Raw genomic sequence first — 15,530 nt, 5'->3', positions numbered from 1 at the left:
TCAGGAACTAAGGCCCCTGCTCCGAGGGTCCGAGGATGTGCCCATCAGCAGACGCACATGTCTGCACACACTCAGACACTGCACGCCCACATTCACACGTGCACACTCACCAGTGTACACTCACAGGGGGCTCCAGGGCTGGGGCAGGTAGCAGAACTGGACTGAGGCGAGGGAGGGAGCTTGCTGGAGTGGCTTAGGCGCACCCTCTGCCTGGTCTCAGTCTCTGCCAGGAGAGGACTCAGGACCCCAAGAGCTGTCGGGAGCCCACGTCCACCGTCCTGACTTCACAGATCAGAAAACAGAGGCCAGAGCAAATCACAGAATTGGGAGTTCTTGGGAAGCTCTAAAGAACTGGTTGGTTCTGGTTCTTCCTGGAGCCAGGCCCGGGACTGGGGCTCCTTTACATGAGACAACGATTTGGGGAAGCGCCAGAGTCCACGCAGCCTGAAATGGCCACAAGGGGGTGCCATTGGCAAACGGTAAATCAGTGCCCCAATCCAAGGCCTGGAAAGCGATGCTGCAGGCCCCTGGCCCGCTCCCCATTGTCCCCGGGATCCCTAGGGATGCGAAAGGGTAGGTCAGGTGCACCTGGAAGCCCCCAGTTTCCATAATCTTCTTTCCACCACCCAAAGATTTATGGGTGTGATTCAGCCCTGTGTTTACGTGCTTGTGTGAGTCTTTAAGCAAAGGCACACCCAGCACAACAACGACAAGACAGGTGAGAAGGACCCCGACACCCAAGGGACAGTCACACCACGCCCCTTCCTCTGTGCAGGGCTCTCCATAGGGCCAGGGGTGCCGCCTTCCCTGTCTTCCCTGGAGAAGGGAGGCCTCTGTCCCTCCGTCTGGCAGCCTGCTCGAGCCCACCCCCTCAGACAGGACCCCCTGGGCCAGTGGTGCCAAGAGAAAGGGGTGGCCATGCTGCCTTTGTGGGGCCATTTGCATGCCTGGCAGGCATTTCCCCTCATGGTGTCCCCTCAGTGTCCCCCGGCTCCTGGCAGCAGGGTCCATGGTGGTGACAGCACAGTGGGATTGATTTGAGAACCGCCCACACGTGTGTGGCAGACATCCCCAAGGCAGGATGGCCCGTGGCCCGTGAGCAGGACCCTCACGGAGTGGAGGTTGAGGGAAGGAGGCCTCTGCCGTGTCGCCGTGGGAATCTCCCAGCTCCTACTCTGTACAAGGTGGTTTTGCTCTTCAACATGAACAGGCTGAACAGAAATACATATTTAAAGCTATTTTTAACCAAAAAATGTGTTGTTCATCAAGCTCAGCTTGTCGCTCAGATGACAGACGACAACAAGCCTGCTCCGTGGAGCGCAGGCAGCCGGTGGCTGAGGGTGAGGCCAGTGCAATATCACTCTGATCCACCCAGAATGTTTAATTCTTGGCATTTTTTCCCCCTTAGCTTCATTTAATGTGTGTTTTCAAGGAGATGTCATTTTGTGGGATGATGAGAGAAAAAAGGAAAATCAACCAGAAGGGCCCCAGGTTTTGTCTTACTTGGTGTACTTGAGCAAAGGGGCCTGTGGCGAACAGTTCTGCCCCCACGGCCGCCGTCCATCTCCCAGGTGGGGCGAGGGAGGCTCCGTCCAGATCAGCATGCTCAGACTTGAGAATCGGGACCCCCCTGCAATCCGTGTAATGTGGAGGCGCGAACCCTAAATCTCCTGCAGTGGCCTGGTGGGGAGGGCGAGGAACAGCGCACGGTGCACAGCAGGTGCTAAGTGTTTACAGTGATTGGTTTCCAGGATCAATCACAGAACCGCCATTGCACCGATGTGAAACGTCAACATCACAATTTACTGATGTCCCACACACCCAAAGGTCTGTGCGGCATGTGCCTGTCAGGTGGACACTGACCTGAGTTAGTGTGGATGTATCTTTGTGTGTTGAGTCCCAATTTCCACACACCACGCCTGGGATTTCAACTAGATGTTCATTTCTCTTATACTTTCATTTAGTAAAAAATAGCATAAAAAGAAACAGGGATGAACGGTCAAACCGCATAGAACAGCCAGCGCTGGAAACCAGGTCCCCCCACCGCACACCGCAGTCCCCGCTGACAGGGTCCTGGGGAGCCGCAGAGACCATCCAGGCAAAGGCAAGCACATTTCCCCATGGCCGCCAGACTCTGGGGTGATCCAGGGACTCAGTGTCAAACTTGAGACGTCCCTCCCCATGGACAGGGCAGGCCGCTGCACAGGTCCGTGTCCTGCTGCCACTTCACACGCTGCACAGCAACCACTCATGAGGCACCTCCTGGAGAGCGTCACATTCCTAACTCCGTGACATTTGACACAGAAGCACTTCTCTCCCAGTTACAGGCATTTGGGTGCCTCCCCTGAGGCCGCCACAGATCCCACTTCTCAGTCCCCAGGACACTCCCCATTCTTCCTCCACACCCACAAGTCCCCATCCTTTGCCAAAATGCTCCCCTGGCCATCATGAAGGGGCAGCTGCCAGTCCTTCCCAGTCTCAGGCGTCTGGGGGCCGCCAGAACAATGTGAACACTTGGGCCTCAGTCCCTCAGCCCTGGGGCCCTGGGCTGAGACGCTGGAAATAGGGCAGCTCCCCCAGGCCCGAGGCTCTCCCCAGGCCCTCTGGACCCACTGCTCCGGGTCTCAGTGGTGCTGGGATCCCTTTCTTGGGTGGAGGACAGAGACCCAGACGCTGGCTCCCCCTCCTGGACCTCCCTTTTGGTCCAGGGTGAGTAAGAGAGGATCGTGAACCCCCTCTTAAGCAGGGCTGCGTCTGCAGGGACCAGCTCTTCACTCTGCCCTGGAGAACAGGATTCCAGAACGCTCAGCTTCCACCTGTGCAAGTCCTGCCCGGGGGCTGCATCTTGGAGCCTCACCGCCCACACCTCGCCCGGCTCCAGCAGCAGCTCCCAGCACCCCTCCGAGGCCCGCACGGCCCACGCCGGCATCATCTTCCGGAAGTAGACGGCATTGTGGCAGCCCACCACGGACACCACTTGCAGGTCCCCTAACCAGGCCTTGGCCTCAGCGGGGTCCACGGCCTGGGTGGTGCCCAGCTCCAACACCATAGACTCCCTGGGGTGCAGGTCCAGGCTGAGAAATCTCTGCCATGGAAGAGGGGGCGTTGGCCAGTGCAAGCAGGTAGGGAGCCCCCAAAATCTCCAGGGAAGGCCCTGGGTCCAGTCAGCATCCTCAGGACCCACGCCCAGGCATTTTTAGAGGAGTTTTGGGTTCATAGTAAAATTGAGCAGAAAGTTTTTGAGGAAGATTAGCCCTGAGCTAACATCTGCTGCCAATCCTCCTCTTTTTGCTGAGGAAGACTGGCCCTGAGCTAACATCCATGCCCATGTTCCTCTACTTTGTATGTGGGATGCCTGCCACAACATGGCTTGCCAAGTGGTGCCATGTCCACACCCGGGATCCGAACCGGTGAACCCTGGGCTGCAGAGAAGCGGAAGTGCGAACTTAACCACTGCGCCACCGGGCAGGCCCCCAGAGGGTTCTTATTGTTAAGAAAACGACAGGCCCCAAATGGCATCACTCTGCCAAAGCCAACGATACAAACCTGGATTTAGCACATGAGCTTATGGCAGCTTCAACCTCTCCCAAAGATGTCATCTTCATCAGCCAGTCTGCGCTTATCTGGTGTAGCACCTAAAGTAATCTGTCACTTGGGCCTTACTCTCCCCAGGAAGAAGCAATCTACATAATAAAGACCCTGTTGTTCCCTTCCACCAGGAGGAGATGTCCGGCTTAAAGGTAATCCTTTCTTTTGCTAATAGCTCCCTTGCCCCACTCTTCTTCCTATAAAAACCTTCCATTTTGTACAACCCCGTGAAACACGTTTCTAGTTGCTAGGTGTGATGCTGCCCAATTCGTGAATCGCTTAATAAAGCCAATTAAACCTTCAAATTTACTGAGCTGAATTCTTTTTAACACTATATACCCCTTGCCCCACACATGCACATCCTCTCTTACTATCAACATCCACACCAGAGTGGCACATTTGTAGCAATTGATAAACCTATGTGGACACATTATCACCCAACATCCGTGGTTTACATAGGGTTCACTCTTGGTGTTGTTCATCTCATGGGTTTGGACAAAAGTATAATTGTTACTGGCACATTGGGTTCTTGTTGGTTGTCCCCCAGGATAGAAATCAAGAGAGACAACAAACGGGAGTAGAAAGTAGAAGTTTATTAGTCTGTGCACTGGGGAGGCACAAGGGAGGCGTGCAGAAAGGAAAGGGGCAGGTGACCAGCTTGTTAGGAAGTGGGATTGTGGGGCTTTTTATTAGGCAAAGGCTGGGGAGGATTCCCTTTTCACGGCCTGTAGAGGTGGAGTTTTTCTTGCACTTGCACTGTTGTTCAACATGCCACACATGCATTGCATGTATCATTAGCATGCTAACTCACCACCCCTGGGTGTGATTTTTACCATGCTAAATGGGGCTAGAGTCACCTTCAGGGGACTCATGGGTGCTAGGGCCATGCGTCAGCCTGGGAAAGTCCCAAGGCTGCACCATGTGGATCTGGGTGGTCTCTATCTGATTCTCCTGGGTTGCTGATTGGTTAGGGGCCTTATCTTGTTAGGCTGGGCACTGTGCGGACGGCCCTGTCTCGTTAGGCTGGTTCATGTCTCATAATGACATGTATCCAGCATTAGGATATATATGGAGTGTTTTCACTAAACATCTTCTGTGCTCTGGTTGTTCATCTGTCCCCATCCCCACTCCTGGCAACCACTGATTCTTTCACTGTATCCATAGTTTTGCCTTTGTTACTACACAAAATTGAGGTTCTCTTGCCCCACGTGCATTAAAAAAAAAAAACCCAGTTAATTACGCCATCATCTTTTGGAGGAGAAATCAGCTTTATTCTGTGAGATCCATCTTCAGGGAGACGGGAGCTTGTGCCCTCAGATCTATCTCCCCAATTCAGGATTTGGGGCAAAATTTGAGAGGTTATGAAAAATAGGCTGGCATGAAGAAATGCCTGTGGGACAGGCTTTCATTAGTGGGCTTCTAAACATTTATGACAGGGTTCTAAACATTTACGATGAGGTTCTAAACTTTTATGATGAGGTTCTAAACCTTTATGATAGGGTTCTAAATATTTACAATGAGGTGGGGAAGTAATTTTCACACCAGATCTTCCTGAATGAGGGAGCCCTCGCTTCAGATAAGAGTCTGACTTTTGAGTTCTGGTCGTGTCCTGGTCTGGTGGTTCCATGAGGAGGAGGATCTTTGGTTCTGTGTTCGTTTCAGGTCAAGATTCCTTTTCTGCATATGCTCTGACTATGCCACTTTGCAGATTTTCCTAAAGACAATCCTTAATCACTTTGCTGATAAGAGATGGGGTCTGTTTGAACTGGCTTTAAATGGGCCTATGGTTACACCTTTTCCAGAGTGTCATATAATTGGAATCATACAGTGTGTAGTTTTTTCAGATTGGCTTCTTTCACTTAGTAATATGCATTAAAGTTTCCTTCATGTCTTTTCTTGGCTTAATAGCTCATTTCTTTTTAGGCTGAAATATTCCACTGTCTGGATGTACCACAGTTTATTTATCCATTCGCCTACTGAAGGGCGACTTCCCTGCTTCCCAGTTTTGGCAATTATGAATAAAGCTGCTGTAAACATCCATGTGCAGGTTTTTGCGTGGACGTAAGTTTTCAACTCATTTCAGTAAATACCAAGGATCATTTGGTGGGAGTGTGTTTAGTTTCGTAAGAAACCTTCCAACTGTCTTCCAAAGTGGTTGAACCATCTTGCGTTCTCACCAATAATGATTAAGAGTTCCCGTGGCTCCACATTCTCACCAGCATTTGGTGATGTTGGTGTTCTGGATTTTAGCCATCTTGATAGTGTGTCGTGGTATCTCATTGTTTTAATTTGCATTTCCCTAATGACATATGATGTGGACTATCTTTTCACATGCTTATTTGCCATCTGTCTGTCTTGACTAGTGAGGTGTCTGTTCAGGTGTTTTGCCCATTTTTAAAGCAGGTTGTTTGTATTCTGTTAAGTTTTAAGAGTTCTTTGTATATTTTGGATAACAGCCCTTTTTCAGATGTGTCTTTTGCAAATATTTTCTCCCACTCTGTGCTTGTCTTCTCATTCTCTTGAAAGAGCAGAAGTTTTTATATATATTTTATTTTGTTTTTTATTTTTTTTGAGGACGATTAGCACTGAGCTAACATCTGCCACCAATCCTCCTCTTTTTGCTGAGGAAGATTGGTCATGAGCTAAGATCCATGCCCATCTTCCTCTACTTTATATGTGGGACACCAGCCACAGCATGGCTTGATAAGCAGTACGTAGGTCCACACCCGGGATCCGAACTGGTGAACCCTGGGCTGCCGAAGCAGAATGTGTGAACTTAACTGCTGCACTACCAGGCTGGCCCCAGAAATTTTTATTTTTAATTAAGGTCAGCTCATCAATTATTTCCTTGATAAATCAAGCCTTTGGTGTTGTATCTAAAAAGTCATCACCACACACAAGGTCTATCTAGATTTTCTCCTAGGAGTTTCATAGTTTTGCATTTTACATTTAGGTCTGTAATCCATTTTGGATTAATTAATTTTTGGTGAAGGATCCTTGAATAGATTCATAGTTTTTCACGTGGATGTCCACTAGTTCCAGCACCATTTCTGGAAAGGATTTCTTTTCTCTACTGTACTGCCTTTGTTCCTTTGTCAAAGATGAATTGACTGTATTCATGTGGGTAACAGACACTTTGTAAAACAAAGGCTTGTGTAGAGTCCTTTAGATATAGTCAAATATGTTCTTCTCTTCTTTCCAAAAAATTGGGGGGGGCTGGTCTGGTGGCAAAAAGGTAAGTTCACAATCTTCTTCTTTTTTTTTTTTTGAGGAAGACTAGCCCTGAGCTAACATAGGGAGGAAGACATTTCCTCTATCCAATGTGGGTTCGTCTGGCCAGAGAATGAATTAAATTCACATGAGACAGAATAGCAGGAGAAAATTAAACAAAGCTTTATGAGGAACCATGGCCCGGGGCCTTTCTTCCTGAAGGAAGAAAGGGCACCAAAGAAGTAGGGTGCACAGAGTGGTTATATACCCCCAAACAGGATATTTCACATATGATTGAAATGTCCCTCCCACAATAGTCACAAGATTGCGCTGTCGGCACAGCACTTGATGGACACAGCAGGTAGTGGGTCTGCTATCTCGGAGGGCGTAGCAGGAGGCAAGTCTATTGTCTTGAGCTGGGTGGTCACAGGTGAGCACAGCAATCAGTTCCGAGCCTAAGGAAAGATGCTTAATCCTTAAAGAAATGCCAACAGTTGGGAGGGAGAGTTGATCATGGGAGATTACCACACAAGTACAGTAAACAAAATGCAGATTTAAGTCCTTGCCTTTGGTATTGATTAAGAGTTTCTAGAGAGAAGGTCATCTCCTTTCTTCTTCCTGGTACAGAGAGGGAGGCACCTTTACAGATAGAGATTTCCTTTACGATGTAAATGTCTCCTAACAAAGGGCAAGCAAGTTCTACTTTTCAGTTGCTTTCCTGTCTGCAAAGAAACCAGCCTCAAATAATCATGCCAAAGAGACATATCTTGGGGTGGCCATTTCCAGGTCCCCACACTGACATCTGCCAATCCTCCTCTTTTTGCTGAGGAAGGCTGGCCCTGAGCTAACATCTTCTTTTACTTTATCTGTGGGACGCCTACCACAGCATGGCTTGCCAAGTGTTGCCATGTCCACACCTGGGATCTGAACCGGTGAACCCCGGGCCACCGAAGTGGAATGTGTGCACTTTGCTGCACCACCGGACTGGCCCCTTCTTCTTTTTTTTCATTCTTCTCCTCAAAGCCCCCCAGTACATAGTTGTATATTCCAGTTGTAAGTGTCTCTGGCTGTGCTATGTGGGATGCTGCCCCAGTGTGGCCTGATGAGCAGTGCCATGTCGGCACCCAGGATATGATCTGGCGAAACCCTGGGCTGCTGAAGCGGAGCATGAACCCAACCACTGGGCCACGGGGCTGGCCCCGGAAGTTGCTTTTATTCATAATATAAGAATGTAGATAGATGGCTTTTGCAATGATTTGCCAAATTAATCAGGTAATTCAGTCCTTTTTTCTGACAGATGTATCCAACTGCACTGGTGACGTCTCCCCCTAGATGTTTGACAAGTATCCCAGAATGAAAGAATCTGTGTCTGGTCTCTCAGTCAGCAGCTGGGCCTGGATTGGGCAGTGCCTGCAGGAAGGAGACACAACCAGCCTCCAGAGTTAGACAACAGCAAAGGTCTTTGGATAACTGGTTCCCAGATTTTGCTACGCATTAAAACTTTCTTGGTAACTTCGAAGAGTCCCAATGCCCAAATTATAGCATGTGGCAGAGACACCCAAGGTGACCCCCAGTGAGTCACATCCTCCTGGTGATTGAGGGTGGAGCCTGTGACTTGCCTCCAACCAAAAGAAGTGGTAAATGTGGTGGATGTCACTGCCTCGATGAGGGTGCATTATGCGGCAAAGGGGCCTCCCTCCTGCAATGACATTACCATAAATTTACATAAGACTCAACCAGCTCTTGCTGTCTCCTGCTGGCCTTGAAGAGGGAAACAGCTGTGAGCTGTGGCAGGGAACTGTGGGTGGCCTCTGGGACTGAACGTGCATCCAGCTGACAGCCAGAAAAGCAGAAGCCATCAGTCCTACAACTGCAAGGAAATGAATTCTGCCAGCTGAGAGCACAGCCCGGCTACACCTTGGTTGCAGCTGTGTAAGAACCTGAGCAAGGGGCCCAGCCAAGGTGTGTCCCAACTCCTAAGCCTTGGAAACTATGAGAAAATAAATTTGTGCTGTTTTAAGCCACTAAGCTTGGTAATTTGTCACGCAGCAACAGAAAATGAACATTTGCCCCGTTCTAGTTATGTCAGAATTCTCACGTGAGATCGCGGCATCAGTGTCTTTTTAACTCTCCAGATGATTCCAAAAGGCAATAAACAATTTAAGAACCAGCGCCTGGACCACTGGGTGAGGTTAGTTTTCACAGACATTAGGCCCCTTTATCCCTCCTTTCTCTCCGAGCAAACCTGGTCTTAGACTAACCGATACCGGAGCTGGTCTCCACAGGCACTCCCCGTAGCCAGGGTCCACCCAACTGCCCATCACCCCACCCTGTTTCTCAGACACACACCCCAACCTGCCACAAACTGCCAAATGTGTACCTGGTCCTGCCTCATGTTCCTAACCTATTAGGGCCTCAAGGGGCCGAAGTCATCACCTGGAGGCCAGTGGGGCCCAAAGCCTAGACCTGGCACCTAGACCTGCCCATGTTCCAAAGCCCATCCTCATCAGCCCAGGACACACAGCTCTTGCCGTAGAGAAGGGTGAGGGGGAGAAGCTGAAAAGAGTGAGTGGACAAGTGTGGACAAAGCTGATGGACTAGAAGGGGACCAGGGCGACTGCCTTGGTCAAGCTTAAGGGGCCCCACTGCCAGAGCACTGGCAGAGACCCTCGAGAGGATAGCGACGATGCCCTGTGCAGCATCCTCTGAGCACTGGGTGCTCCTTTGAGCTTACAGCAGGAGTTATCTTCATGTCATCCATGAGGACTTGCGCAGCTCCTGAGGCTTATAGAACATTCCAGAGATGTTTCTGACATGGACACATTCCTGCTTCTTCACTGGCTTGGTGACCTCTGTCCTCAGGATAGCCATGCAGGCGTTATCGACCCACTGCGTTCCCGGGCACAGCCTCTGCATCCCCTGGACGAGCTCAGAGCCAGCCTGGGCGGGCGCCTTTTCCTGGGCACAGGCTCCGCCAGCGTGTCTGGGAATCTGATCTAAGCATGGCCAGTCGTGCCCAAACCGCCCAACCCGAGAAGCCATCTAGCCCACTCGGGCTTGTATCTGGGGGCAGGTGACCCAGTTGGAATCAAGCCCTCAAAGAAAGAGAAGTGTGTTTAGATAATCAGGTGACTCACCAAATAGAACCTTCTTGAAAATTGTTGTAACAATGACGACTAGGAGGGATAACTGCATATTCTAACCAAGTCCAAGTGCTTGGATTTTAAACAAACATTTATACTGTTGCTCTGATATTACAAAGCAAAGTCCAGCCCTCGACTCCAGTCTCAGTATTTGCAGGAAGCGTTTCAGCAATAGAGGCAATTGCATTTTTATGGGCTTTCTCCTCTCATTCCTCCTCACAGGCAGTGAAGAAGGAGATGGATGGTTTTATTTATGGCATAAATTTACTATGGAGAGCTCTTCAGAGAGATGCTGCCTGTTGACGCCGAGGGAGACCACGAGGCAATGGGACATGCCAGGGACCATGGAGAACAGAGGTGCTCTGAAAGCTTGCCTATTGGTTCTTTTTTATATTTTTTTTTTACTGACTTGCCCCTTAAAACTAGAGTTGTGTTTCTAAAAGAAACAGAAATGTGTGAAGACAAGAATAAATAATAATTCTCTGACCAACTGATGCTAATAAGACTCTAAATAAGCCATAAAAATGAGGAAAGTTCATGAGTTTATTGTAAAATAATGTACATAATGTACAGAGCCATCAGTTTCTGTCTCTCCACCCACCTGGGGTTGCACTGGGGTCGAGCGGGGCCTCCAGTACCAAGTTCCAATTTCCCTCCGAGCCACATACTTCCATAGGACATTAAATTTTGATCCCGTAATAAATCTGAAGTAAGAGCAAGTGTCTTGGATTTCCACTTCCATGTTATACGCACTTAAGTGTGTGCAAGTGATAGTCTTCATTTGTTTTTATCTTACTCTTTGAAGTAGTTCAGCTGCCTCTGTTTCCCCTTCTGTTCTGAGGGCTGGTCTTTGTTGGCCAATTCCACCTCCAGCTCCCCAGCCCCCTCCAGTCATGGTCCCATCATCCTTTCCATCTCCAGCCGCTGCTGGTTAGAGGTTTGACCATGAAGGACACTTTTCCCCAAAACAGGCCGTTTGTCCTCTCCAGTTTCCGGGCAGCGCAGGCTTTGGAGGCGTCCTGGGGGACAAAGGCTCCTCGTTATGGAGGGTCCACACACACACACAGGACAGAAACAAGTCCCACGACTCAGCCACGCTCTCCAGGACATCTCCCCGTTTGATTTTCCTCCTAGGGCTTTTGACCTTCTGAAATTGGGATGCTTATCTGCTGAGATTATCATGTCTCTCCTCACTAATGTGTCGTCTGTAGGGCGGGTAACGATCCTTTTTCTACCACTGGATTTCCTAACCTGAGACGGGCACTCGGCAGATGTCTGTCAAGTGGATAGGTGGAGGGATGGACGGATGGGTGGATTCTAAGTCCTGGTGGGAACGGTTCAAATGGGTACCAATATCCAGGTACTCGTGTCATTGTAGGAAGACTTGGACATGGGTGGGGAGAAACGCCCACCGCTTTGTGCCAAGTCTACCCGCCAGAGTCAGATTTGGGGCTGAAAGTTTGTGTTTTAATAGAACGAGGTAAATTATACTGTTAAGTGATACTAACAGGCCCTGTCTCACAGACAGAACTTGGGTTATGGGGTTTCCAGGGAAGGGCCGCCAGGGACAGCTGGGGCGCTGAGTGAGTCGATGCTGAGATCCCAACTGGAAAGAGGCCCCTGGGGAGTGAGGGAGGAGCGAGCGTGGGAACCTCGACACCCTGAGGGGAAAACGGCGAGAACAGGGGCGGGGGCTGGAATCGGTTAAAGGCTTCATCCTTTCCTCAGCTGCTGCCCCTCGGAGCGGACGTGCGTTGAGAGTCCCCTTGGCGCGAACCGACGGGGCTTCGGTTAATTCGCGGTCCTCTCAAGGGCTGTTAGGACGCCCTTGGAAGCACGAGTGGCTTGTGCACCCTGTGGTTGGTGTCACCCTGAGCACCTCTGGGTAGCAGTCCTTTCTTAATGCCTGACGTGGGAGGGAGACGCTATCACTGTTCAGGGTTATCCCGTCAGAGGTGGGGCCGGAGACAGGTGAGAACTAGAGACAAAGGAAATGTTTGCTCAGAAGCCCGACTTTCTGGGCCCCTCAAGGAGACGGCTCTGTTACAAGTTGTCACAAGGAGCGTGGGGCAGAGGGGCCCTGAGCCCACCCGCCTCTGACCTACATGAGTTCGGGGTTCATCTGAAGAGGCCACTGGTTCTCTGGTTTCCATTAGGGACATCCAAATAAGGCCATGCCTTCACCCGCTCAAGCAGACCCTGGACCCCGAGCCTCCGCCCTCCTCCAGGGAGTGTGCCCACCATCCTCCCGGAGTCGTCCGCCCTCCCCACAGCCCTAGGAGATGGGATTATAAAGGCCTTGTTTTCAGGGGAGGAAACTGAAGCCCAGAGAGGGGAGGAAATGTGCTCGTGGAGACAGGACTGACATTCCAGGGAGGAAAACCACACCGCGTCCCCCAGCTGAGGTCCCTGTTGTCACCGCCCCTTGTGAGCCTGTGAGCCGACATGGAGATGTCAGGTCAGCCCTGAGACAGGGTCCGTGAAGCACCATGACCTGGCTGCATGGGGAAGGACACAGTACTTGGTCAAGGAAGGACACGAAGCCCCGGATGAGGGACGGGCACGTCATGGCTGTGACCGCACTGTGTGCCAGGTGTGGCTTCCTGGAGAGCTATGGGCTTCAGGCCCTGGTGGGAGACTCAGGAATGAGGGATTCAGACCCCAAAAGTGTCAGTCAGCTCCCTACCCTTCTAGGAGCAGCCTTGGTCACTCATCTCCTGGTCTTGATGTCCTGCAGAGCCGCAGGCCCCACGCAAACGGCCTTCTCTCCACCAAGGGAGGGACAGACGCCAGTCCAGTGTGCAAGCTGGACAGACCCTGTGGTCAGTAGGAAAGGAGCTGAGCTGTCCTGAAAAGGGGTGACGGGATGAGGAGATGGGGAGTTGGGGGAGGGATGAAGGGAGAGGGAGCAAGCCAGAGGGCTGAGGGCTGGTGGCCGGGGGCATCCCCACATGGATGGGAGACAGCTGAGAGCCCTCCGCTACGGCACAGGTGACCTTGGTCTGGACCTGGGAGGACCCGAGCATCCACACAGTGGGGCTGTCTGCTCAGCCCAGAGCGGGGAGGGGGAGGAGCCAGGGTCCTGTGGGAAACTGAGGAACGGCTGCTGCCTGCGGGGTTGTCGGGTGGCCGCCCCTAAAACCTAGTTCTGTGCTAAAGTGACTCCACCCACCTGTGATTCACAGTGAGAATTACTGACCAGAAAAACCCCGTTTCCCATTCAATGTGACTTTAAAAGCTTTGCTCCACACGCAATGAGCATTATTATGCAGGGGAACAGTAATTTTTTCCAAGGGAACCTATTTCCAATTGTGTCACTAAATTCAGTGGCAAGTGAGGTTCAGTGAAGAGAAGCTGGCTCCAGAGGGCATCTTCCAGAGGATGCTGCCTCTCCAGGTGGTGGCTCTTTAAGACTTGCGACAGGGCGCGATGGTCAGTAGCCCCGACACCCACCCACCCACCGGGGAGGGTAAAGGCCTTTCACAGAGCGAGGGTCCCACCATCTGGGGGAGGGCGGTTTCCTCCCCTGAACATGCTCTGGCCTCCGCTGCCCTCGGGGGTAGACCAACGTCTGGATGCCCCCCTCCGTCCAGAGCTGCTGTGGGGTGTACAGCAGGCAGCCCGAGCCCCCCGGCCCCGCGAGCCCCCAGGGGCAGCTGCTTTACTTGCAAGGCTTGAGTTCCTCCTTTGTTAGATGTTCTGAGCGTGCCCCACATGTCCTGAAGTCCTGTCCTACTTTCTCTTTGTGCCTTGGTTCTGATATTGACCCATCTTCAGGTTCACCAGTTCTGTCTTCTGCTCATCAAACCTGCTCTTAAACCCGTTCTTCAAACCTGCTCATCAAACCTGCTCTTAAACAAGTTCTTCATTTCAAGACAATGTGCTTTGCAGCCGGAGGTTGTCTGTCTGATTCGACAGCTCCAGTTCACCGTGGATGCTCTTCTCTCCCTTCACTCTCTTCAGTGCGTCGGTCGGTTATTCCGGAGCCATTTTGTGGCAACTCTGGTTGATGGGAAGTCCCTTTCCTCTGATGCTAAATGAGAAAAATAAGGGGGAGCTTCTCCTGAAGTGAAATTTATTCAATTTAAAATTCTTTAATCGGAAACTATGGACTTTGAACCTCTGGTGTGAAAATGTCTTTTGTGGAAAGATAGCTTGGTTGGTAACCCTGTATTCTTCCCCCAGTTTGACTTATCTGCCTATCCAGAAATTCAGAGAGCCTGGCAAGTCCAGATCTGGCCCTGGTTTTGAGGGTGTTGAGTGGCTTCTGCGGGCATAGGGCCTGAGCCGGTCCTGGCAGCCCCTCAGCACTGGTATTGAGGGTCAGATCCACACGATTGTCGCAGAGCAGAGCTTTGAGACTTTGAGAAGCCGCTTCCCACAATGCCAAATTCCTTGTCCCATCTCCCACCCCTGTCAGACATGCATGTGGGATCTCGCTAAGCCTGGGTGTAAGGGGGCAGGGCACAGCCTCACAGAGCTGAGGGCCTGTCCCCTGAGCTCCTGCAGACTTCTGCCAACCAGCCTGAGGAGAAAGCCGGGGCACTTCTGATGTGTGCTGAGAGAAAAGGCTTTTTCCATGAATTCCAGAGTGAGGCAGGGACCATCAAGAGCACAGGATGGGGGTCTGTGATCAGCTGGACAACGTCCCCAAAGGTGTCCAGATCCTAGTCCCAGAACCTGTGAATATGTCACCTTACATGGCCAGAGTCATGTTGCAGGTGTGATTAAGTTAGGGATCTTGAGATGGGGGTTTAGCTTGGATTCAGGGTGGGCCGATGACCTCAAGAGGGTCCTTATAAGAGTGAGGCAGGGGGTCAGTCACAGAGAGAAGGGGTGAGGACGGAAGCAGAGGTCAGCGAGGAGAGAAGATGCTGTGAGCCAAGGGATGTGTGCACCTCCAGAAGCTAAAAGGCAAGAGGGCCTCCCACGGAGACTCCAGAAAGAACCTGCCTGGGGCCCGTTTTGGCCTTCAGACCTCCAGACCCGTGGAGAATAAATGTGCACTGCTCTAAATCCCTGATTTGTGTTATTTGTTCAGCAGCCACAGGAAACTCACACAAGATGAATGTGTTTCTGCCTGGATGGTTCTGGGGGTTCTGGAGTATGGACACGGAGATGCCCCATTTCCAGTGTGCTCCCTGAAGAGGAGGCAGTCGTGGCTGAGGGCAGCACCCGGGAGGCCATGCGTCCTGGGCAGAGTGCGACTAGGGCGGGGCTGGTGGTCACTGCACAAGGAGACGGTCACCGGGGACGCCGGGAAGACAGGATGCTCACTTGTTGGGGGGAAGTTCACCCTGAATCTGGCTCTTCTCATGCCTGCTGTAGCTGGGCACAGGGCCTCGGCTGCCTGGAAGTAACCGTGGCAACGGTATTGCTGATGGGCACGCGCAGCCACGCAGGGGCTGGATGGACACTTCAGACATCCACAAGCATTGACATAAAAGAATCTGAGGGAGATTCCAGGGGCTCTCAAGTCAGCCCCCAAAGGGCTTTGGGCAGTGGAAGACCCCAGGAAGGAGGTCCCAGCCCTGCTGTGGCCCCATGGGGACAGCCCTCACCCCAGTGTTCTGTCCCGCCCCTGGTGGG

General features: G+C 51.5%; 1 long non-coding RNA gene across 1 annotated transcript; it reads left to right on the top strand.

The window, feature by feature from the left end:
* The first annotated feature begins 13,226 nt into the window (after positions 1–13,226).
* Positions 13,227–14,060, top strand: LOC139074177 (uncharacterized). The gene is made up of 2 exons (XR_011523713.1): positions 13,227–13,373; positions 13,719–14,060. It is a non-coding gene; the product is annotated as an uncharacterized lncRNA (long non-coding RNA).
* Positions 14,061–15,530: the final 1,470 nt, after the last annotated feature.

The sequence above is a fragment of the Equus przewalskii genome, chromosome 10 (assembly GCF_037783145.1).
Source record: "Equus przewalskii isolate Varuska chromosome 10, EquPr2, whole genome shotgun sequence".
NCBI classification, from domain to species: domain Eukaryota; kingdom Metazoa; phylum Chordata; class Mammalia; order Perissodactyla; family Equidae; genus Equus; species Equus przewalskii.
The sequence above is the reverse complement of the archived record's forward strand: the minus strand, read 5'-3'. Positions and strand labels throughout refer to the sequence as shown.